We start from the raw sequence: 24,908 nt of genomic DNA on the forward strand, positions 1-24,908 counted from the left end.
ACAGTTTGGTTAGGATTAACTTGATGTCTTAGTTACTTTTCTCTTATTGCTGGGAAAAAATACCCAATACCCAAAGTTAAAGAGGGAAAGGTTTATTTGATCACAGTTTTTAGAGGTTTCACTCCATAATCAGCTGTCTCTAAGCCAGGATGGCTTGGGAGAGGGTCATCACAGAGGAAAAATAGTTCATAGCAGCAGAAGATAGCAAAAGCAAGCAAGGGGAGACCACAGCTATTTCTATCCCTTATATCTTATTTAGTCTACTTAAGGCAGGTAGCACTCACACTCTTAATCCTACTCTTAATCCTAGTGTCCTTGATCCTAGCATTGCACCATGAATCAATTCCAGCATCACACATTCTAGATCCAGCCACCTCTAAAAAAAGCCCCACCTATGACCATGTGAAGCTTTGGGGAGGCATCTAGACACAAACTATAACATTCCTCCCCTGGCCCCCCAAAGACTTATGTACATTCCTTTACACAAAAGGCATTTAGTCCATTTCTAAGAGTTGCCAAAGTCCTAATAGTTTCAGCTTTGCTGAAAAGTCCATGTCCAAAGACTCCTCTGAGATTTCAGGCAAACTCTTAGCTACAAGCCCCTGTAGAGATGAAAAGAAAATTAAGCACTTCCAAAATACAATGGCACAAAATAGACATTTCCATTCCAAATGTTACAAATGCAGATAGCATGGAAGGAGAACAAAACAAGGTCAAAATCCAGCAGGGCAAACATTAAGTCCTACAGTTCCACCTCCAGCATCCCCAGCAATCTGTAGTAAGCTGTGAAATTCAAAGGGCTTGGGTGACTCCACTCCTATGGCATTGCTGGTGATATTGCTCTAATGGCTTCTCTCTGGGAATGGCTCTGTTCCCTCCTTGCAGTTTTCCTCAGGTAATCCACATTCCTGGCTTCTCCAAACCCCTAGGGTTTTCACCCTACTTTTGGCATTATACTCACAGCTTCACATACTATCCAGCCTCCCAGGCCTTCTTCTGAAATCTGGATGGAAGCCTTCCTGATCCTACAACTCTTGCATTCTGCATGCACCAAAAACTGTCACCACCTGGATGACATCATCTGCTACCAGCTGAAGCAGTAGCTAGACTTCTTTCACTCTTGGCTTTGGGGATTGAGTGCCTATGACCCAAATCCTGAGAAATAACTTTCCTAGGCTGCTGCCATTCTGGAACATGATGCTCTGGGCTAACTTTTCAAAGCAAAGTCTTTCACTTTTACAATTTTGAGGCTGCAAAGTGTGGAGTCCTGCTGTTTCTTGCGATACCCTCAGGGCATCTTTTTATTCTGTTTCTTCTCAGCAATCAAGATCTCCTCTGCTCTATCTTTGTGGTCTACAGCTTTATGGATACTTCCTTTCTGGCCCAACTAATTCTTTTACTTTTTAAATTTATTTATTTATTTATTTATTTATTTATTTATTTATTTATTTATTTATTTTTTTTTGGTGAGTCACTTAATTCAAGTTTGGGTTTTTTTCCCCCCAAAACCAATTCTTTAAACTTTTCTGCTTGGCATTTTCAATTTTTTTTTTTTTTTTTTTTTTTTTGTACCAGGGATTGAACTAGGGATCTTATACTTGTGCCTGCAAGGCAGGCAGCGGAACCACTGAGCTAAATCCCCAGCCTCGGTCTGCTTGGCATTTTGCTCTTGATTCTCAACATAAATCTGGCTGAAAGCTCCCAAAAGTAGCCATGCCACCACCTCAACATTATACTGCCTTGAAATTTCTTCTGCAAGATTATTCAGTCCACCACCCTCAATCTTAGTCTCAGGCAGTCTGTGGGCATGAGCAAATGCAGACAAACTTTCTGCCAAGGTATAACCCACATTGTCTGGAGTCCCACAGCCAGTGCAATCCTACTTCACAACAGAAACCTCCTGAGCCTAGTCTTTTGTTTTTTTTGTTGTTGTTGTTGTTGTTTTATACCAGGGATTGAACTCAGGACCTTGCATTTACAAGGCAGGTCGTGGTACCACTGAGCTAAATCCCCAGCCCTCCTGATCCTGGTCTTTACCAGCAGCATTTCTATCAACATTCTGATATTCTGAGCTCTGATCAGAATCTCCCATCAAGTACAGCCTAAGGTTTTCCAGTGCTGCTCTTTCAGCCAGCATCTCTGAACCTTTCCAAATTCTTCTCACAAGCCACTCCAAAGGCTTCTGAGTCACATGGTCAAGTATAGTCACAGCAATGATCCCACTTCTCTGGTATCAAATGCTTAGTTACTTTTCTCTCTTTGCTGGGACAAAAATACCCAACACCCAAAGTTAGGGGAAATTTTTTTTAGCTCACAGTTTGTAGAGGCTTCATTCTATAATCAGCTGTCTCCAAGCCAGGGTGGCTTGGCAGAGGGCCATCACAGAGAAGTAGTTCATGGAGGCAAAAGACACCAAAAACAAGGGGCAACTACAGCTCTTTCCACCCCTTATATCTCATCTAGGTTCCATAGGGCAAGTAGCACTCACACCCTTAATCCTAGTGCTCTTGATCCTAGCATTGCACCATGAATCAACTCCAGCATCACACATTCTAGATCCACCCACCTCTGAAAAAGCCCCACCTAGAAACAAACCATCACTTGACATGTCAATGAGATACTATATAAACTAAAGCAATAATTCTTAATCATATATATACATATATATATATACATATATATATACATATATATATGTATATATATATTCACATCACAAGACAGGAAAACAAAAAAAATTAAAAATAAATTATGCTGATTGTATTTGTGTCATGTAAAAGCAGGGCAGAATGAAGGAGAATTTGAGAGGAAAAGTAGAGGAGGGGAGGAATTAATTTAAATGGAACACGGCAGAGAGTATAGGTAGGTTGCATCCAATTTATGACCAAAGCAGAAAACTAATCAAGCTAACCCTATGAAGCAACCTTTGTGCAGAAGTTAATGTGACAAAGTAAGGAACTATAGAGATTAAAGTGTGAACTCCTAGTCCTATTCTCTTACCAACACACTGCTGACCTCCTAGCTCTTACTAAAAGAAATATCAGGAAGGAAAAGAGAAAGAAAAACAAACAAATAATTTTAAAATACATTGATATGTGATAGTAGTTGTGCAATGCAAAAAAAAAGGAAGGAGGAGAGATTTGAGAGGGCAAGAGGAAAAGTAAGTTAAAAACAAAGTGAGGAGAGACATTAAATGGTACGTGGTAAAAGGTACAGGAAAGTTGAGACCATTTATGACTAATAACTAATTTAGTTAACCCTATGAAATAACCCTTGGGATGGGGAAACCTAGTGTAGCCTAGTAAGAGAAATAGCTCGGATTCCTATGTTCTTACTAGCACATAACTGCTTTCCCTGAATCTTTCAAATAGCAGTATCAGATGACAAGGAGAAAAACCCAGAAAAAGTAAATAGTCCACTTAATCCTATTTATCCTGCAGTCAGAATCTGGCCATTATGCTCTTCCACCTTAGTTCAAAAATAGAAAGACTTTGTCTTGTGGGGACTGTGGGAGGATAGGCTCCAGTCCTCTATGGTTATGACTGAGAGGTCTATGTGCATATCAGCGAGTGGAGTGGCTGATGGTTCCAGATAGACCACCAAAACTGCTCATTCCCTCTGCAGGGAGGACTCTGCTAGGTTTCAGCTACACTCCTGTAAACATGTCTAGGCTGAGGTTTTGGCCTGTCTTATGACTGTGCATCTTCAAGTATGTTGGAGAAGGGGGCACAACGGGATTGATCTGGTGCCAAGTCTTCCACTATTTTCTGAGGGACTTCTCTGATTTCTTTCTTTTCACAGTAACCCCTATTCCACCTTAGGGTGCTGTGCCAAATTGTCAACCCCACTCCTCTTCATCTTTCTGCACCTTGCCAATCTTTCTGTCCATGCTACACAAAGTCTCTTTCCAGCTCACAAATTGAGAGGTATTTAGGGCTTAGAGGAAGAGAGTCTTTCTGCACAAGGTAGATCAAGGTAGATCTGTTAGGCACAGAGCCCAACAGCTTCTGGGTGGTGGTGTCAAGGAGCCCACACCAGAGCCAAGCTCAATAGCAGAATCAAATTGGGAGTATGGTAGGAGAGTGCCTTCTGCTCCAGTGTCTTCTCTTCACCTCTGGCTCACACTGATTGCAGCTACTGCAAGCCCCTATGATTCTGTCTCTCATGTTCCTTAATGCCTGTTTCAGGATCCCTAACTAGGACTATGAATTTTGTTCCTCTCTGTCCCTAGGGCTTACTGGTTCTAAGGTAGTCTTTGACCTCTGAACAATTCTCTAGCTTAGTTTCCTTAGTGCCCTGATCTGAGGTGTAGGCAGTGCTGGGATTGAGAAATGACTTTGCTTTTTATTGTAAACAACCATTACTGGAATTGAACTGATAGTCTTCTCCTTAATATTGCCTTCATGTGGTTATAATTTTGTTTGCCCCCCTATAACCCAATACCTACAGACTTGGTGAGTTGCTTCTGAGCATCTTATGGGTGCTGTTGCCTCTAGTCCACCATAATACTCCTCCTCTTTCCTTTTATAAAACCCCAGGTATGTTGTTATAGTAGCAAAAACAGACTAATACACTTGATTAGTGTGATAAGCTCCAGTCCTCTGTAACCAAATAAAGGTCCCTATGAAACAAACAATCTGATCATTAGCTTTTTCATGCTATGTGACCAGCCTTTTTCAAAAACCAATTTTTATATTTATGATTTTGACCTTGAGTAAATAAAATCTTAGAATCTTTCAATGTCTCTAATTTCTTATACATTCCCTGGTCATCTCCATAAAAAATGCATTACAGTCCCCAAAGCAAACAATTACTGTTTCTTCAAAGGCAGAAAATATATTTAAATGTTTCTTCAATTTAAAATTGCCACAGTATAGTAAGTGACATAAACTGGTAATTTAAACACTGAGCATTTATTTCTCACAGTTTTGGAGGCTGCAAGGTCAGACCATGGGGCCAGCAAGGTAGAGTTCTCATGAGGGCTGTTCGAGATCGCAAATGGCTATCTTCTTACTGGAATTTCACATAGGATAAAAGGTTTGGTATCTCCAATGCTATTCCTATAATTGGTGTTCCATCTTCATGACTTCCTGTGAACCTAACATGCTGCATTGCTAATGTCATCACAAGAATGATTAGTGCTTAAATATATTGAGTTTGAGGGTAAGGAAGTGGGGATAAACAGTCCATAACACCCATCTTAACTTATAAAGATCTTATGTACATTTCCAAGGCAATTGAAATATAAAGAATACTCATTCCATTTAGCCCTCTCCTGGTTTGTGTATTTTTCACACATTTTAATTATATAGTCATCTGCTGCATAACACTTCAGTGACTGATAGACTACATACATGACAAAAGATCCATAAGATTATAATGAAGCCATCAATGATTCCTATCAACTACTGATGCTGTAATCATATTGACATTGAAGCACAATGCAGTGCTACCATGTTTGTGGTAATACTGCTATAAACAAACCTACTGCACTGCCAGTCATGCCACACAAAAATAACAGAAATGAAAAATAACAGAAATGAAAAAGCAAGGCAACAAGGTGCCTCCAAAAACTCCCTGAAACCTGATCTCACAGGCACTAAAGTAGAGGAAGAGACAGGCAAAGAACTGGAAAACAAAATGGGCAAAATGTCTGAAAAGCCCAAAGAAGAAACACATAAGCAAAATCATAAGATGTTGGACGGGCTTAAACAGGATTTTATTACATAGATAAAAGATTTTACTAAGGAAATGTTTGATGAGCTTAAAGCAGAAACAAATGATAAAAACTAATTGAAATAAGATAATGTAAGATAGGAACAATCAGTTTGGTAAAGAACTAGAAATTATAAAAAGAAAGCAACCAGAAATATAAGATATAAAAAACTCATTAGAAAGCATAGGTAGATTTGACCAATAAAAGGAGACAGCATCAGAAATTTGAGACAAGGTGGAGGTAGCAGATCATAAACTTGATAATACTCTAAAAAATAAAGACAGGGAGATACAGATGAAAACAACACTGAGATTCCACCTCACACCAGAAAGAATGGCTACTATTAAGAAATCATCTAATAACAAATGCTGGCAGGGGTGTGGGGAGAAAGGAACCCTTCTCCATTGTTGGTAGGAGTGCAGACTGGTGCAACCACTGCAGAAATCAGTATGGAGATTGCTCAAAGAACTAGGCTTAGAGGTCCCATTCAACCCAGCTATTCCCCTGCTGGGTATCTTCCCCCCAAAACTTAAAAGAATCTTACCACGGCGATATATGTGCACCCATGTTTATAGTGGCACAGTTCGTAATAGCAAAACATTGGAAACAGCCCAAGTGCCCATCAACTGGAAACTGGATAAAGATGTGTTTTTTTTTATAAAATGGAGTACTACTCAGCCATACATAATGAGAAACTAGAGACATTTGTAGCTAAATAGATGCATACTGAGGCCATCCTCTTAAGTGAAATAAATAGGACACACATCTGTAAATACCGAATAGTTTCTCTAGTGTGAGAAACTGAAAGCGTAAATAAGGATACACATGGATTAAATGGCCTAATAACATATTTCTCAGATTGTATTTCCATCGTGTGTCATATGACTGTATTGAAATTTAAATTAGGGAGAAGTTTGGCTTATGTGGAGTCTGCTAACTAACGAGTTTCCTTCCAGATCATTATTTGTTCACTATTGGTTTTAGGGATATTTCTGAAACAAATCACATCCTATGGTGTCTTGTTGGTGCTTGAGATGTTTTTGCAAGTTATATGGAAAACTGTTTAAGTGCTTTTCAGTTTTGTTCTGGTTGAGTTCTACTGTATTTGAATATTATTGTAGTTTTTTCCCCTTGCATTGTTCTTTGAATGGTTTTAATTTTTTTGTGTGTGTTTGATAATAGTTATTTTTAAAAAATTAAAAAATAAATAAAGACAGGGAAGCTGTATGTAACAGCTATGTGACTAAAAAACAACCCTCAGAATTCTAATAATAAAGAAAAAATTAGAAAATTAGAAAACTCAAAGGCATAAAAAAATTACTCACTGAGATTATGAGAAAACTTTCCAAATCTAGGGAAAGAATTCAATATTCAAGTACAAGAGGCATATAGAACCCCAAATAGCCACAACCAGAAAATAACTGCTCCATGATACATCATAAACAAAACTCTAGAACTTCAAAATTCAACAAAAAGAAAAAAAGCTGTTAGAGAAAAACAGTAGGTTACTTAAGAGCAAGCCAACCATAAAAATGCTGCATTTCTCAGGACAAACCTTTAATGACCAGGAAAGCATGGACCAAAATATCTCAAGCCCTAAAAAAAAATTGTCAACCCAGACTTCTCTGTCCTACAAAATTAGACTTCAGTATTGACAGAGAAGACTTTACAAAACAAGGAAAATGATAAAGAAATTCATAGCCTTAGAGAGATGCAAATGAAAACAATGCTGAGGTTTCACCTAACTCCAGAAAGAATGACTGCTGTGGGGCCAGGGATTTAGCTCAGTGGTTCTGCCACCTGCTTCACAAGCACAAGGACCAGAGTTCAATCCTCAGTATCAAAAAAAAAAAAAAAGTAACTAAAAGATATAAGAGCAATTGTTTAAAAGAAAAAAAAAAGAATGGCTGCTATCATGAAATCGACCAATAACAATGATAGTGGGGCTGTGGGGAAAGAGGAACCCTCCTCCTCTGCTGGTGGGAGTGTAAATTAGTACAACCATTGTGGAAATAAGTATGGAGATACCTCAAAGAATTAGGACTGGAAGTTCCATTTGACCCAGCTATTCCCCTGCTTGGTATCTTCCCCAAAGAATTAAAAGAATCATAACACAGTGATATATGTGAACCCATGTTCATAGCAGCACAATTTGTAATAGCTAAAACTTGGAAACAGCCCAAATGCCCATCAACTGGAGACTGGATAAAGAAAATGTGGGGTTTTTTTTAATAAAATGGAGTACTACTCAGCCATAAAAAATGAGAAATTAGAGATATTTATAGCTAAATGGATGCACATTGAGGCAATACTCTTAAGTGAAATAAACAGGACACACGTGTAAATACCAAAGAGTTTCTGTGGTGTGAGAAACTGAAAGTGTAAATAAGGACTAAGAGGTATGATAGATAATGTGAAATAGGAAGAAAAGAGGCAAAGGGGAAGGGGAAGTGGGAGGGGTAGGGGAAAGGAAAGAAGGGAACAGAATATGAGAAAATGGAAAAATGGAAACAAAATCTTTGTAAATAGGGAGGAATAGAGGGGTTGGAGTGCAGGGGGAAGGGGAAAAAGAAGAACCAAGAGAGATTATGTAAAGGTGCAAATTTCCAATGATGAATGCCATTATATTGTATACCTAAAATGTACCAATGATTAAAATGAATAATTGTTAATGCAAAATAGGAAGAAAAGGTCCAAAGGGGTAGGGGAAGTGAGAGAGGTAGGGGAAAGGTAAGAAGAGAAAGGAAAAATTATGAGAAATGGAAAAAATGGAAACAAAGTCTTTGTAAACAAGGAAGGGTGGAGGGGTGAAGGGAGGGCAGGGAATGGGGAAAAAATAAGAACTAAGATACATCATGTATAGGTACAAGTTCCCAATGAGAAATGTAAATGTATTGTATACTTAAAATGTATCAATAAAAGAATTTTTTAAAAAAGAAGAAGAAATATATGACCACTAAACAAGCACTAGGGAAAATACTTAAGGGAATCCTTGACAGAGAAAGGGTGGTCACCAGCACCCAAAAGCCTAAAGGAATGTATATATTTAACTGGGAGAGCAATTAAACAAAAGGAAAAAAACAAAAGAATCAGCACTGGAAAAAAAAATAATGCAATGAAAAAATTCAGTAAACACCTTACAATAGCTCCTAATGTCAATGTCGAAACTCCCCACTGAAAAGAAACACACTAGAAGATGGGATCAAAAAGAAAAGCCAACCATATACTGCCTATAAGAGATGCAGCTCTACCAAAAGGAAGCTCACAGACAAAAGGATAAAAATGATACTCCATGAAACTGGAGCATGAAAGCAAGCAAGAGTAGCTACCTTATTTTCAGACACAACAAACTTCAAGCCAAAACTGGTCAGAAGACAAACATGATCACTACATACTGGTAAATGTAACAATTTAAGAAGAAGAGATAACAATTGTAAATATGCAGTGAATGTTAGCAAAACCAACTTCATAAAACAAAAACTACTGTACAAAACAGGAGAAAACACACCAATACAATTATAGTGAGAGACTTCAATATGCCACTCTCAAAACTAGGCAGGTCAACCAGACAAAATTAGCAAAGAAATATCAGTTAAACTATATCACTGAACAAATGGACTTAACAGGGATCTACACAGTATTTCATCCAACAACAAAATACATATTTTTCTCAGCAGCACACAGAATTCTTTCCAGAATAGACCATATCTTAGGTCATTAAACATGCTTAAATAAATATAAAAGAATTTAAATAATCCCCTACATACTCATATTATAGTGGGATGAAGTTATAAATCAACAGCAATAGAGATGCCACAAAAATATGGAGATTAAACAATACATTATTGAATAAACAATTCAGAAAAGATAAGAACATTCCTAGAATTAAATAACAATGGAAGCATAACATGCAAAAATCTATGCTAAATGATAAAAGCAGTTCTGAGAGAGAAGTTTATAGCTTTGAATATACACATTTACAAATTGAGTGATCACAAATAAATAACTTAATAGTACATCTTAAGGACCTAGAAAATTAAGTGATCCAAATTCAAAATTAACAGAAGGAAAGAAATTACAAAGGTCAGAGCAGAAATTAATAAAACTGAGACTAAAAAATAATACAAAGGATCAATGAATCAAAAAGTCTGTTCTTTAAAAAAATAAAATTGATAAACCCTTAGTCAATCTTACCAAAAGAGGGGAAGAAAACCCGTATCAATGAAAGTATAAATGAAAAAGATAAAATCATGACTAATATCACTGGAATCCAGAGGATTATTTTTAAAAACTACTTTAGGGCTGGGGATTTAGCTTAGTGATTCTGTCACCTGCCTCACAACCACAAGGCCCCAAGTTTGATCCCCAGTACCAATAAATAAATAATTTTAAAAACTACTTTGAAAACTGATACTCCAGTAAATTGAACAGCCTACAAAAAATGGAGAAATTCTTAGATACATATGACCTACCAAAATTGAAACAAAAGATATAAAAACTCTGAACAGTCCAATAACAGGCAATGAATAAGGGCAGTAATAAAAACTCTACCAACAAATGAAAACCCAGGACTTAATGGATTCTCTGCAGAATTCTATCAGAACACCAAGGAAGATCTACTGTCACTCCTCAAATGACTTAAACGAGTATTGCCAAGCTCATTCTTTGAAACTAGCACTATCCTGATACTAAAAAGGACAAGGAATTAACAAAAAACAAAACTACAGGTCAATCTCCTTAATGAACACAGATGGAAAATCTTCAACAAGATACTTTCAAACAGAATGCAACAAATCATTAAAAAGATCATACATCATGACACAGCTTCATCCCAGCAATACAAAGGTAGTTTAACATATGTAAATCAATAAATGTAACATATCACAAATAGAAGCAAGTCACACAGATTTATACAGTTGTAGAAAAAGCCTCTTACAAAATCTAATGTCTATTCATGATTTTTTTAAACCCTGATGAAAGTAGTTATAGAAGGACTGTATCTCAAACTGACAAAATTTATGATAAATCCATTGCAACAGCATACTAAGGGGACAAAACCTGAAAGATTTTCCACTAAAATAAGGAAAAGGACATGAGTTCCACTCTTCTCACTTTTGCTGAGTACAGTACTTGAATTGAAACCTTAGCCAAAGCAGTCACACAAGGGAAAGAAATAAATGGGATATGTATAAAGAAGTAAAATTATTCATTTTTTTGAAGTTCTTCATATGAATAGGTTTAATGTAACATGGAATGCAAAAGATCAGAACCATTAATAAAATGTCTTAATTCCTCAAATTTAAAAAAATAATTAAAATAAATAAAACAGGACAGTGAAAAATAGTACCATTATAATCACATTAAATAGAAAAGCTACCATGAACATTTTCAGAATGAGACAAATACAGCACCAAACATTTTAGAATATTCCCCACAACTTTGTAATACTTCATGTTTCACAAAAACATTAACCAAAAGAAAGGCTTCAGTACCCATAAAAAAAGAAAGTTAAAAGTACATATGCCGAGAGTTGCTAAAATACCTTTTGAGGGTTTTTTTTTTGGTACCAGGGATCGAACTCGGGGCCTTGCGCTTGTAAGGCAGGTGCCAGAACCTCTGAGCTAAATCCCCAGCCCAGTTTTGACTTTTATATTTGCCCTTCAGTAATTCTAACAAATGAATAATATTTCATAGATAATATAGGTAGTACTTCATGTGGAACTATATATACTTTTGGTAAATAAAACATTTGTTTTACTCTGTATCCTATCAATTTCATAATTTTCATTTCTTTGAAAGGCTGATTAAGTGGTCTGCAAATATTAGATCAGCAAACATTAGATGAACTATATTAAATCCAACTTCTTATAATTAATATATGAGAAATGACACCAAGTGTATTTAGATACTATCTCTGAAACAAAAATAGTTTTACGAATGTGATAAGAAACAGCCTTGGTCAATTTTTTAAAAATGAGCAGCACATAGGGCCAGGGATTTAGCTCAGTGCTTTCACCGCCTGCTGTGCAAGTGCAAGGACCTGAGTTTGATCCCCAGTACCAAAAAAAAAAAAAAAATATGAATATATACATCTCCATTGAGACTCATGTAATGGTACAAGATCCCAATGATGAATGTAACCGTATTGTATACCTAAAATGTACCAATAAAGTTAATGGGGAGAAAAAAAAATGAGCAGCACAGCTCCTTACTACTCATACTTTTCACTACCAAGAAATTAAGCCAAACTTTAGAAAAATACAATGCAAGAAATGATTCAAGTTAAAAATATATTCATTTAGTTAAAAATCATCCCCCTTATAATATTTATTTGTAATCTAAACTCACAGCATGTCCCACCAGCCCAAGGCAATCTTCTAAATGTCATTATACTTGGGATATTGCAACGTGTTTTTCAGTTCAGCATTGATGGAGGCCACTGGGTTGCAGCAACATCAGCTCCTTTACAATTTTCTTAAGTGAGTTTTAGTTTAGAAACCTGGGGTACATGTAGTTTTCTTCAGATACTGTATATCCAAACTTTTTATAGAAACAAACATTTTGTGGTAGACATTCAAGAGTAATCTCATAACAGTGCAGTTTCTTGCTTAGCAAAGTAAGGGTTGACAATAACAATTTGCCAAACTGCTTTCCTCTGCATTCATCACTAACGACAACATCTTCTACTCTTCCTCTCTTAGCACAGGAGTGCATGAATTTATGTTTGATTGTCAGAATTGCTGTAGCAACAATCTGTCCTAGGATCACATCTTCCACAACGATAACATAATGATCCCCAGATTTCTTCATATGTTCAAAAGATTTTATAAACTGTTCTGGGTTGACTACTCCAGTCTCTGTCAGCTGACCCAGTACCTTAAAAAAACCTCTATTTAAGTCAACAGTACAAAGGGGCCTCAAAACCAAGCCTTCTCCAGGATGTGTTGGAGAAATGGCTGGAGAAAACGTAGCTGTATTCTGGCTCCAGTCCACTTCTCTTAGTAGACTTGGGTCAAACATAGGTATTTCATCAGGTTTCATCTTTCCAGTAAGGTCCACAGAGGCCCAGCAGTCTGCGCTCCCTGCCAGGCACATAAGACTCTACCCAAGGGGCTGCAGAGTACCTGATCCGGACCAGGCTTCAGTGCCAGCCCCACTCCTCCCCCAGTGGTGCCACAGCAGAGAACCATGGCCCAGACTAGGCAGGGCCCACACCTCCGTCCCCACCACTCACCCAGGGTGGAGGCCGGAGAGCAACGCGGCACCTGTGGGCTCAGGGCTCTCTCGTAAAATTATTCTTATTCCCAAATGGCATGAACTTTTACATAGAAGATCCAAAAAAAAAAAAAAAAAAAAAAACTTCACCAAATGATCTTTTATATAGATCCAAAAAATTCCACCAAAAGACTCTTGGAACTAATAAACAAATTCACCAAAGTAGCAGGATACAAAATAAACACAAAAAAAGTCAATAGTGTTTCTGTACTCCAAAATAAACCCACTAAGAAAGAAATTAGGAATATAATTCCATTCACCATAGATTCAAAAGTTAAATATTTAGGAATTAACCTAACCAAGAAAGTAAAAAACCTCTATAATAAAAACTATAGTATTTTTTAAAAGAAACCAAAGAGGACATGAAAAAAAATCCCCTGTCCCTGGACAAGCAGGAGCAATATTGTCAAAAGGGCCATATTACCAAAAATGATACATATATTTAATGCACTCCCAATTAAAATACCAACAGCATTCTCACAGAACTAGAAAAAAATAATTCTAAAATTTATATGGAACAAGAAGAAAGCTGGAATGGCAAAAGCAATCTTGAGCAAGACCAAAGCAGAAGGCATTACATTCCTGGATTTCAAGTTATATTATGAAGTTATAGTGGTACAAACAGCATGGTACTAGCACAAAAATGGACATGCGGATCAATGAAACAGAATAGAGGATACAGAAACAACCCCACCCATAGTCAGATGTTTGATATTTAACATCTAAAAACAAACACTGGATTAAAGACAGCCTCTTTACCAAAAGGGACTGGGAAAACTGATTATGTACATGCAGAAGAATAAATCTAGACTCATATCTCTCACCTTGAATGGAAATCAAATCAAAATGGGTTTAAAAAAAAGGTAGATTGGGCTGGGGATTTAGCTCAGTGGTTTCGCCGCCTGCTACGCAAGCACAAGGACCTGAGTTCAATCCCCGGTACCAAAATAAATAAATAAATAAATAAATAGAATAAAATAAAATAAATAAAAAAGCTAGATATTAAAACAGAAACATGTAATCTGGTGGAAGATAAATAGGAAAAATGGTTGAAGGCATAGACATAGGCAAGGACTTCTTAGACAGAACATAAATTGCACAAAAAATAACACAGAATCAACAACATATAAGAATATATCAAAAAGCTTCTCCACAACAAAGGAAACAACCAACAGAAAAGAGACAAGATAAGAGAATGGAAAAAAATATTTGCGAGCTACTTCTTGGACAGAGGACCAAGTTCTAGAATATAGCAACAACTCAAAAATATTAAACATCCAAGGGCCAGGGATTTAGCTCAGTGGTTCCGACGCCTGCCTTGCAAGTGCAAGGACCCAAGTTTGATACCCAGTACAAAAAAAAAAAAAAATTAAACCTCCAAAAATAAAAGACCCAATCAAAAAATGGGCAACTGAAATGGACACTTCTCAGAACAAATACAAATGGTCAATAAAAAATTTTCAATATCTGCAGCTATTACAAAAATGCAACTCAAAAGAACAGACACTCCATCTTACACTAATATAAATGCCTATGATCAAGGACTCAAAAATTAACAAATGCTGGCAAAGTTGTGGAGAAAAACAAACCATTCTACATTGCTGTTAGGAATGTAAACTAACTGCCATGGAAATCTAAATGGAGGTTCTCTTCAAAACATTCTGCAAAATTCTTCAAAAAATTAAAAATGGAAATCGTATTTCACCCAACTATATGTCTTCTGAGTATCTTCCTAAAGAATTAAAGACAGCATACCTCAATGTACATGCATATCCATGTTTTAAGCAGCAAAACTCACAATATCTAAATCTTGGAAACCATGTCCATTGACATATGAATGGATAAAGAAAATGTGGGAAAATATATATATGTGTGTGTGTGTGTGTGTATTAACTATACTCAGCCATAAAGGATGTCATTTGTAGAAAAATGGATACACTCAAGGTTCATAATGCTAAAATAAATCAGACACCAGGTTAAATGTTCCATCATTTTTCTTATGTGAGAAACCCAGAAAGCATAAATAATTCAAAGATCAAAATAAAATATAAACAAGAAAAATTAGGGTAGACCTTTTGCAGATGGAAGGGGGTCAAGGAATGGTGGGTGATGGAAAGGAGAGGAGGAGAAAAAAAAGTAAAAAGGATTAAGATGCAATACGTGCAACTGACAGAGGCCCCAGACCACACTATGTGGGCCACCCTGGACTGTGCTGCTTTGGATCTGGATCCACGTGGCAGAGGTGCCTAGGCCCAGAAAGAACATTGTTATGAGCTCAAGAAGATGGTGCAGTGGGAAGCAGCAGAGACAGAGCCTTTCTGAGGCATGTTGTTGAAAGTTGAAGCCCACAGGGAGAGTGAAGAGAGTCACTGTTGTGAAGACAAGAGCAGACTACAGCAGTTGGTGACGTGATTGTTCTAGTCAGTCATTCTTCCTGGTATACCAAGACTGAGATTGCTTAAGGGCCATTACAGACTCAAAACCCAAAGGCCAACTATACCTGGAAGAAAATTCAAGAAGTAGCTATCCCCTAAGGGTTCTAAATAGTAGCAATAAAGATACAATAAGCAATTTACAAGCACCAACCCAGGAGTTAAACCAAAAAATCACCACCAACAACAAAAATATAAATGAGAAGATAATTTAAACAAGGCACAAACCCAGACTTCCAGATTATCAAAGGCAAATTCAGGGGACACCAAGATGGAACAGTCCAAAACTCAACCACCTGGACTCCCTGAACTGATAACAAAAGAGGCTCTGGAAAAAATGAAATCAGAAATAATTTCTCAGATAATAACAGAGATGGTGAACATAGTGAAAGACATGATTAATATCTCTAGAGCAGACACAGATTTTTTTAAAAATAGAGGAGCTCAGGAACATGATGGAATCCATGAGTGCCTAGCATAGAATCCATGAAACAGAGTCAAACAGATATCTAGGAGATTAAAAACTCCATTGAATGTATATGCAGCAGAATGAGCCAATGTGGGAACAGAATATCAGATATAGAAGGCAGGATTGAGGTTAGTGACCATGAAGAGAGATTTCTTAAAAATAGCAGGGACTATGATGAATCAATCCAGCAGCTGCTAGATGATGCAAAGAAACATAAGACTGATTGAAGTCAATGAAAAAGCAGGAGATAGTGTAAATGACATAAAAAAAGAAACCGTTCACAGAAGTAATGGCCGAAAACTTCCCAAGCAGGGAAAAATAATGAACTGCAAATATGTACTAATAAAAATTATTTTAAAAATAAAGATAACATGCCTCTTCATTTAGTATTTTTTAATGTTTTAATTTTCATGTATTTATGTAACATCTTGGTCATATTCATCCATTACCCTCCCTTATACTTTTCTCCTCCCCCTTATTCCTGTACTCATATCTAAAAACAGTGTCTCTTCTGCTCTCATATTATCATTTTTCCCCATTCCTTTAGATTTCATGTATTAGAGAAAACACAATAAATTTGTTTTCTCAGTCTGCCTTATTTCCCATAACGTGATGATCTCCAGTTTGATCTATTATCCTGCAAATGACATAATTTAATTTTTAATGGTCCAGCAATACTCCATTGTGTATAATTACCACATTTTCATAACCACACACTCACTGATGGCACATAGGCTTATTCCATCTTAGCTACTGTGAATTGTGCTGAAATAAACATAGGTATGCAGGCATCCCTATGATATGCTGACTTTAACTCTTTCAGGTATATACCAAGAAGCAGTTTAGATACTTTACATGGTAGTTTTATGTTTAGCTTTTTGAAAAACTTCCATAGTGATTTCCATAGAAGTTGTACTAATTTACATTCCCAGAGACATTGTAAAGGTCTCCTTATGCCATGTATCTTCTCCAGTTTTTTTTATATTCTTAATGATAACTCTTCTGACAAGAATGAGATAGGAGCTCAATATAGTTTTTTTTTTATTGCTCACACATGTAAGGTGTGAGTCCAGTATGAATCCTTTTATTTATTTGAAAAGTACTAGGAAAACTGACCACTACAACACTGCTTATAGATAAGGTCCTTCCAATGTTTACTACAAGGGAAATGGAACATATGAATAGTCCTCCCACGTTGCTTAGCTTTATATGGCTTCTCTACAGTGTGGACTCTTTTATGTATTTGAAGGGTATGGGAATGATAAAAGCTTTGCTTCTGCTTATATACATGAGGTTTCTCTAGAGTGAGCCATTTCACATCTGTGAAAATGACTGGAACATCTGAAAGTTTTCACACATTCCTTGCATTTGTAAGAACTGTCTCCAGTGTGAATTCATTTGTGGAATATAAAGGAACTAGGATAAAAAATGTTTTCCCACAGTAGTGACATACAGAAGGTTACTCTACAGTATGAATTCTTTCATGTTACTTTAAGGTACTTGGGAGATTTGAAGGCTTTCCCACATTGTTTACACTCATAAGGTTTCTCTTTACTGTGAGATCTTTTTTGTTTTTGAAAGCTACTGAAGGCTGTGAAGGATCTTTTACATTCATATGGTTTCTCCCCAGCATGAATTCCTCCATGCAGGTGAAAGGAAGTACACCATGTGAATGCTTTTCCACATTCCTGGCACACATAGGGCTTCTCACCAGTGTGAGTTCTTTCATGTACCTGAAGAGTGTTTGAGGACATGAAAGCCTTCCCATTGTTTACATTTTAAGGTTTCTCTCCACTGTGCATTCTTCCATGCACTTTAAGGGAAGTACAACATGCAAATGTTTTTCCACATTCCTGGCACACATAAGGCTTCTCACCAGTGTGAGTTCTTTCATGTACCTGAAGAGTGTTTGAGGACATGAAAGCCTTCCTATTCTTTACATTTTAAGGTTTCTCTCCACTATGCATTCTTCCATGCACTTTAAGGGAAGTACAACATGCAAATGTTTTTCCACATTCCTGGCACACATAGGGCTTCTCACCAGTGTGAGTTATTTTATGTGTATGTAAAGCACTGGAGTGACTGAAGGCTTTCCCACAGTGTTTAAATTCATAAGGTTTCTATTGTGAGTCTTTTTGTTTCTGAAAGTCATAGGAAGTTCTGAAGGTTCTTTTAAATTCCTTACATTCATAAGGTTTCTCTCCAGTGTGAATTCTTCCATGCAGTTTAAGGGAAGTACAACATGCAAATGCTTTTCCACATTCTTTACACAGATAGGGCTTCTCACCACTGTGAGTTCTTTTATGTACTTAAAGAGCACTTGAGGACCTGAACATCTTTCCACATTCTTTACATTCATAAAGATTCCTCTCCAGTGTGAATTCTGTGCAGATAAAGGGAAGTGTAACATGAGAAAGGTTGCCCACACTGCTCACACTGATAGGGTTTCTCACCAATGTGTTTTATGATGTACAAGAGCATAGAATTGAAGGTTTTCCCATGTTGCTTACATATACAGAGGGTTTCTCTCCAATGTGAATTTTTTCATGTGTTTTCAGGCAACTGGAGTATCTAATTGTTTTCTTACATTGCTTATATTCATGTGGTTTCTCTCCAGTGTATGTCCTTTGAAGCATCTCAAAAGCAATGGGGAAGGATGAAGTGTTTTTCATGTTGCTTGTATTTACATGGCTTCTCTACATGCTCCTGATTCTTATATGGTTTGTGTCCATTGTGAGGTCTGAGGGGCACATTTTGGGATGAATGGCCAATGAGGACTTTGTTACACACATGGCTCCCACATACATGTAGTTCAGTTTTTAAATTTAAGGTCTGATCTGGAGACTGAAGATGTAAAGACCTAAAGATTTTTCTACACTGACTGCCTTTCTCTTTACATTCACTCTTCAGTCTTCTACGGAGACCAGGTTCCTGAAGTTTTCCTGCATCACAGCTCTGTAGAGAGTATTCTGGGAAAGATCCACCAAAGCCCACTCCTCCTGGTGAAGTTCACAGCCACATCCTCAAAGGTCATTGAGTCCATTTCCAGTGCCAGGTCGTTGGAGCTTCTCACAGCACACTGGGCCTGCACAGGGTGCCCTGTGACAGGATCGAAGTCACCTACAGTCTCCGACATGGAGCAAAGGGCTCAATATAATTTTGATTTGCCATTTCCTTAATGGATAAAGATGTTGAACATATTTTTCATATACTTTTTGGGCATTTGTACTTCTTTCAAAAGTCCTCTGTTCATTTGTCCATTTATTAGTTGGGCCTTTTGTGTTAGCAATTTTTGTTTTACTTTAGTTCTTTATACATTCTTGATATTAACCCTTTCAGAACTGTAGCTGGCAATGATTTTCTCCTATTCTGTAGGCTTTATTTTATTTTTGCTATGTATAAACTTTTAAATTCAATATAGTCCTATTTTTTCATTCTTGCTATTATTTCCCATGCTATTGGAGTCCTATTCAGGAAGTCTTTGCCTGTGCCTATGACTTCCAGTGTTTCCTCTGTTTTGTTGTAAAAGTGTCACCTCTTTTTATACCTAGGTCTTTGATCAATTTTGAATTGGTTTTTGCACAGGGTGAGAGGAAACTATCTAGTTTTGATATTCTACAAATGGATATCCATTTTCTCAGCACATTTGTTAAAGAGGTTTTTTTTTCTCCAATTTGTATTTCCCCTTTTGTTGCAAATCGAATGGTTGTAGATTTGTGGGTTTCTGTGTACTGTATCCTATCTGATTGGTGCATATGTCAACTTTTGTGATGGTACTGTGCTGCTTTTGTTACAAGTGGCTTTGTCATATACTTTGAAATTGAATATTGTGATGCCTCCAGTACTGACCTTTTTGTTCAGGATTGTTTTCACTATTCTAGGTCTTTTGTGATTCCATATAAACTTCAGGATTTTTTCTAGATCTGTGAAGAGTTATCATTGGAATTTTGGTAACATGGCCACTTTAACATTAATTCTGTTGATCCATAAACACGCGAGGTCTATCTTCTGGTGTCTTCCCTGACTTTTCAGTGTTCTATAATTTCCACTGTAGTGGTCTTTCACTCCCTGGTTATGTTGATTCCTGTTTTATTTTTTTAAGAAATCATGAATGGAATTTTTTTCCTGATTTCTTTCTCTGATGGTTCATTTTGCTGTATAGAAAAAGCTATTTTTTATGTACTTTGAAGATTTTCTGTCATTGATTTCTAACAATTTTACTATAATGTACCTAGGTATGGTAAAATTCATTGACCTTGCATGAGGTTTATAACAACTCTGAATTTTTAAATTGACTTGTCTTATAATATTCTTAGCCAGCATGTTAAGTACTGTTCATCCCATTCTCTACCACCCTTCTTTACTCCAACATTAATCTTTTTCAATATATTTAATTCATCTAACTGTCCTTCACCTAATACTGACTTCTTTGCCTGTGACTCCATTTAAATATTTTCTCCTAACCAAACTTGCAGTTTGCTAATTCTTTTTCCTATGTCTTAGCAGTTCTTAAATGTATATACTAATTTAGTAATTCTATCATTATAAGTCCTAGTCCTAGAATATATATTTGGTTCACTCTTATAGTGTTCAGTTCTTTGCAAATACTCCAATTTGTTATCTAATTTTAGTTATACTAAAATTCATATCTGTTGATTTCCTAACTTGGTATCCTTGAGATCCAAAATGTTTTCTTGGTATTTGATCAATTCTTGTTTTCCCATATACTCATTTGAATTACTCCAAGATATTTTAATGAAAAATTATAGACATAATTTGAAACTGTAGAAGATATTTTTCTCCAGAGGGAATTTACTCATGTTTTATTAGATAGAAAGGTTAGAAGTGAAATAAGATTGATCCATTTGGGGAATAACAAGATCTGCATTTGGGACCCATACTCTGTGAGGAAATATCTATATCCATTTCATCTACCTTTTATTTTGCATATTGACAAAAAAAGCTTTATCTTTAATTTTCTTTTACTGTAATATTTTTGTCAAGTTTTGTTACTGGGGTTATCTTGGCCTTCTAAGACAAGTTCAAAATTGTTTTCTACTTTTTGAGTTTGTATATAGTATTTGACAGACTTTTCCAATGAGGTCATCAATCGAAGCTTGAAATTTTCTTTCTGGCAAGGTTTGTGATTATCAATTCAGTATTTCAATAAATACAAATTCTTTCATTTGTTCTACACCATTTTTGACAAGTTGTGTTTCAAAGGCATGTGTTCATTTCATTTAAATTATTCAACCTACTTGCATAAAGTTGTTTAGAACATGCATTTACTGTATGTTTAATAACAAGAGGTTATGTAGTAATCTCCCCATTTTCACCTGATATTAGCAATTTGTTTTTGTTTTGTTTTTGCTTTATGGCTCATTTTATTCCCTTTAAAACCAACTTTTAAAACATGACTATCTCTGCCAAACAAGGAATAAAAATGAGGGGGGAGGAGGGGGGAGGAGGAGGGAGGAGGAGGGAGGAGGAGGGAGAAGGGGGGAGGAGGGGGGAGGAGGAGGAGGAGGAAACATAAAAGCAAAATACAGAACCAAGGAAATGGAAACATTTTACAGCTATGAGCAGTTTGCCTCTGGGACTCCCCTGGGCTCTGGCCCAGTGTGAGGTGCCAACCTCAGGCCAACCCAATCTTCCTGGGCAGAGCACTTCAGGCTGGGGCCTTTCAGGATTATTTCTGAAGGTTGTAGCACTGCCCAGAATGGACAATGACCACAAGTCAGAAATCCAATTCACCACACTGTTTTAGGCACACTGATTACCAGATGTCTGTTTAGAAGAAATCAAGAGAGTGGAGGAAGCAGGAAGAGATACCCACACACTAAGTATCTACTCTCATCCTAGCTTCTCTGCCCAGAGGCCCTTTTGTCATCTTCCTTCTCTACTGAAATAGTTCTTTGGGAGACTGGGAGGATAATACTAAACCACAGTCTGTTTTTTACAGCCTCTGGCTGCCATGAGAACCCAAGTGGGAGCAGCAGTGGGGGTGGGAGCAGAAGAGGTGGTAAGGGAGGAGTTGCATGACAGTTTCTCACGGTGGACCACAGGAAACAGCTTCTTTCCCACCAGGCAAACTTCAGGAGGGAGAGGGTGTGTCCCCTATATCTTCCAAGCCCCTATTACCTTATGATTCACCAGGAAAGAGGGCAGTCCAACTGGAGTGGCATGGGAACACAGGGCCTCAGTCATTGTCAGAATCCACTGCAGAGAGCCCTTTTCATTTCTGCTTGTTGGGTTTGGGTTTTGTGTCTTCTTTCTCCTAAGCACTGCAGGAGCCTATCCTCCTCAGCCTTGGGAGGCTAACTGGCATTCTTCCAACTTGGAGAGCTGAACAGATCTGCCTTTCACTAGCTCTTGTGTGGCTTAGTGGAAGAGTCCTCCTAGTCCTTCCCCAGGGAGAAGAGGATACTGAAGTTCACCTTGTGGTCTTTCTCACAGCTTTCCCGTGCATTCTACAGTAAAGTATTAATTCTCGCTAACAAAGTTCTGCTTGGTGTTGGCCAGATTGAGCTGCAGGTTGTCCAGGTGCTCCAGGATCTGCTCCAGGGTCAGCTGGGCCAACCTGTTGCTGGAGCTCCTCAGGCTTTGCCTGTGAGGGAGGCTGTTTTTTGATCAGCAGGAACTTGATGTGCTCCCCTGGCAGCTTATCATGCTTTATGTGCCAGTGCAACAGGCTGATGGTGGTGAATTGGCCCTAAGAATGGCAGGGCTGGTTCAGCATCATCTTTACTATTTCCTCACTGGGCTTCTGAAGCAGCAGGAAGGATAAGGCCTCTGGGTGTTCCTGGTATTTGACATGCTACGGAATGTTGATTATGGTCTCCAGGTAGATGTTGTGGGCTAGGAAAAGCTGCCAGACACAAGACTGCTCAAAGATTTCCCATTCCAGGTTCTAGATGAGTATGCTGAAGTCTGAGTCATTTCAAAACATGACTAGGTCTCCATCATCATATAGCAGACCAGCTCCTGAAGTCGTGCTGAGTCAATAGTCACAATCATGTTCAAGAGCTTCCTACTCCTCAAAGTGTCATCTGAAAACTCGTAGATGGAGGTCATAAGGTGGCACAGCAGTCACATGTCCTCCACGCAGGCCTTCATGTCCATCATTAGGCAGGTGTACAGATCACCTTGCTGGGTAGCTTAGGCCAGGTTCATCTTCCCTGATGCAGCTTTGCTGGTCTTCAGATAGTAGAGCAGGTGGTAGCCAATTTGGGACTGCTTCTGACACACCTTAGAGAAGTCTAAAAACAGAGATGCTGCTCTTTTCCTGCACCTGGCACAGGATCCAAAATATTAGGCAGATAGGTTTCCCTTTGGACTTTTCCAGGGATTCCTCAGTGAACTCCTGGGGCAGCACCTCTCCACAGAAATGGACTATAAAAAGTTCCCATAGACATAACCAGGACAGGGAATAATGTGGTGCATTAAGTGAAGGAGTGTGGCAATGATGGCTGGAGACTTCAAGGAGTGATGGATGACCAGGACAGCTGCCTCCATTCATCAAGCTATCCTCATCTGGACAAAAGAACAGCCAGTCAGTCAAGGCCAGTTTGTCGTTAGAGGTAGTAACATTTGACACCCATGTTGTCAAGAGCCATCTTGGGGGAAGATATTTGAATTCAAAAGTTCGTTAGAAGCGTGGATTACCTCAAAGATGTAGCAGATAAGGTCACAACACAGAAAATGAGGTTGAACAGATACTAGCACTGGAACCGATCTTGGTACTCCTTTTGTTGACCAAATTGCAACCAAGATGTCATGAAAAGCTAAGTCTCCATGTCTGGGGTTTGATGACCTGCCAGGGATTTCTGAGATGTTCTTGACTGAAAAAGCTGCAGAATATCGGTGAAGTGAGGACTTAAGGCTTGAGTGTTATGAGTACTACCTTTCTTAGGCAGTTGAAATTCTGGTATCCTAGCAACATTTTGAAGGAGTCTTACGAGATCTTGGCCAATCATCAAACATTCTACAAACCACCCATGACACAGTGATACACAGAAATCCACTTCCTTCTGCCATAGAACCTGGACCCAGTCCCACGGTGGTCAACAATGAGGTGGAGGTATATGTAAACTGCCATGGTGATAAGGTACTGTTCTTCAATACCAATTCCTTTGCTCAATCAGGATATCCAGAACACTTCCAGCCAACCAGGTATTTTTGGCTGTAACATCTCCACCTGCAGTCTGCTTCATAAATCTCATGCAAGCACTATTGGCTCCCAGAACTCCACTCTTCACTCATTCCCAAACCAAACACACCATCTGAATAAAGTAGGTATCCTGCAACTTCAGGTACTTCTCCATTAATAGCTAGCTGATTTTACTGAAGATAATACTCATGCCACATGACTCACCTAAATCATGTCCCAGTAACACTTCTGGGCTTGGGCAGTTTCTGTGAGGACACGAGTAAAGGAGGTCCAGGTAGATTTTCTCACACCAGAGGGAGGAGAGGTTTGCATACATACACATTGAGAATGTCATTCATTGACATCACAATGCTCATATACCTTTTCAACCTCCCTTCTAATTCTGCCTTGGTATTCAAACTGGTTTAAAGTAGCCACCTCCACCCTCCTGCAGCTCCTGCTCCCACTCTTCCTCCTGTACTTCCTTCAGTTCTTGAAGCAGCTGTTGCTAGTGTCCCTTTGGTAACTCCATGGCTGCAGTCAAGAAATGGAAAAAGATCAGGGAAAGGATGGGTGAAAAGTTCTAGAAATGGGGAATTCAGGGAATGGATTGCCAGAGACGGGGACAAGATGAACAACAAGCAGGTAGAAAGAGCACAGGTGTCAGCCCTACAGGCACTGTCTGTGGTGTGGTAGTGCCAGGAAAAGCTGTTAGGTCAGGACACTAGAGAAGGGCCTGTGCCCCACTGCTATCTCTAATAACAAATTGGCTGTTCTTAGTCCAGATAAGGATAGCATGATGAATATAGTGCTTCCACCCCTAAAGTGACAGGGGAGCCCTTCATGCCTTTGAACCCTGAAAGGAGG

General features: G+C 38.0%; 2 pseudogenes; both read right to left on the reverse strand.

Moving 5' to 3' along the window:
* Positions 1-76: 76 nt before the first annotated feature.
* On the reverse strand, positions 77-12,811 carry LOC147827724 (glucosamine 6-phosphate N-acetyltransferase pseudogene; annotated as a pseudogene).
* Positions 12,812-23,284: 10,473 nt separating this feature from the next.
* Positions 23,285-24,757, reverse strand: LOC101713254 (integrator complex subunit 3 pseudogene; annotated as a pseudogene).
* Positions 24,758-24,908: the final 151 nt, after the last annotated feature.

This window comes from Heterocephalus glaber, unplaced genomic scaffold (assembly GCF_053883595.1).
Source record: "Heterocephalus glaber isolate CG9 unplaced genomic scaffold, H.glaber_assembly_v1.0 deba00001442, whole genome shotgun sequence".
NCBI classification, from domain to species: Eukaryota; Metazoa; Chordata; class Mammalia; order Rodentia; family Bathyergidae; genus Heterocephalus; species Heterocephalus glaber.